Source organism: Suncus etruscus, chromosome 8, assembly GCF_024139225.1.
Source record: "Suncus etruscus isolate mSunEtr1 chromosome 8, mSunEtr1.pri.cur, whole genome shotgun sequence".
Lineage (NCBI taxonomy): Eukaryota > Metazoa > Chordata > Mammalia > Eulipotyphla > Soricidae > Suncus > Suncus etruscus.
The window spans coordinates 51,400,263-51,401,861 of NC_064855.1; the positions used below are offsets into that span (position 1 = coordinate 51,400,263).

At 38.0% G+C, this 1,599-nt stretch overlaps 1 pseudogene; it reads right to left on the reverse strand.

The window, feature by feature from the left end:
* Positions 1-992: 992 nt before the first annotated feature.
* Positions 993-1,056, reverse strand: LOC126017186 (uncharacterized; annotated as a pseudogene).
* Between the last annotated feature and the right edge of the window lie 543 nt (positions 1,057-1,599).

Below are 1,599 nucleotides of genomic sequence, written 5' to 3' on the forward strand. Positions count from 1 at the left end.
GTTTTTCTACGTGTTGTGGTGGTATTCATTGGCTAAATGATGTACACAGCCGCACTCCTCTGGCTCCGCCCTTTCTGGGTGGGTCAACTTGCCTTCAAGGGAGGGGAGTCCTCCGTGGATGAAGCCTCACACAGGATCAAATCTTAGGCCTGAGCACACAGCAGAGAAGACAGTCCGGAGAGAAATGCTGGGCTTCAGTGATCCAGCACAGTTCTTAGTGTGATGTTTTCTTCTTGTTGCGATGGTGTTCTTACCTTAGAAAGAGTGCATGGCCGCATAGTGAAGCAGAGCCAAAGTGCTCTTCTGGAGCCTCTTTCAGCCCACTCCCAAGAGGTTCATGCGAGAGGACAGGAGACAGCCACACACAGGCAGCACTCACAATTTTTCACAGTCGGGCCCCACTGGGCAGGCGTAGTTTAGTAGATTTTCTACATGTATTTTCTTACCATTCAATTTTAAACATATTATTCCAAATACATTGGTTAATATGAAGGAAAGTTGATTAATATATAAACTTGAATGAACACTGTTTCTTAAGAAACTAGATAATTCAAAACAATTTTGCATATGGTCATTTGTTTTAGTACTGTTATCACGTATTTTAAAAATATTAAGATCACCAACACACAACATATAAATCACTACTGTCATTTTGTGGTTACAATATCAATTTATAGGTACCATGTATCTATGTTTGATGCTGTAACCAGAGAATTAATACTTAGGAGTTCTGCTATCAGGAACATATCATGCAATGGACAAAATTTATGAAGTATATGTGTATAAGCCATTGGTTCACTCAATCAACCTAGCCTAAAAGAGTTCCTAAGAACTTATGTGCAAAGAGATGTTTTTTAAACAGTTGTTTTATTAGATGTGAGCATGCATATTACATATTTGTATACATACATATATACACAAACTCATACAAGTTGTGAGACTATTAGAGCATGAACACGAGATCATCTGGGATCAAGACATTGACACCTATAAGGGGCCATGCTACTCTTCTCTGTATCGTTCCAATTTTAGTATATGTGCTGCTGAAGCGAGCACGAATACTTTCATTTTTACCATTGTATTGCTGACTATTTTGTTTAAAAGGAAGACATAGTTTCTCTTTTCTAATGATTGCCAATCTTGTGGCATATAGCAGGAAATAGTAAGTGATTAAATCACCATTTGGGGGAGCTTCCCCAACAGTGCTCAGGTGTGACCAGAATACATTTGGTTATGATAAGGAGATCATGCTGCTCTAAGGACTGAAGTTGAGACCACATGTATACAAGGTATGCTTGCTGTTCATCTGAGCTACTCCCCAGATATAATACATTTTCTCCAATGAAAGAAAGAAATGCTATGTAGATATACGAATATATGAAATCCTGGATGGCAACTTGGATGGAACTGAAGAGAAATAAAAGAAAAGAGTCAAGAAAAAAGGAAAAATACTAGATTATCTAATTCAACTGTGGTATTTGGATAAACAGTCAGGGCTAGAATATATCTAATGATGTAAACCATTGGACTTAAATTATAAAACGAATTAATAATCAGAGAGAGAGGAAGCAGGGGGAATAGAAGTACCATAGGACAGTG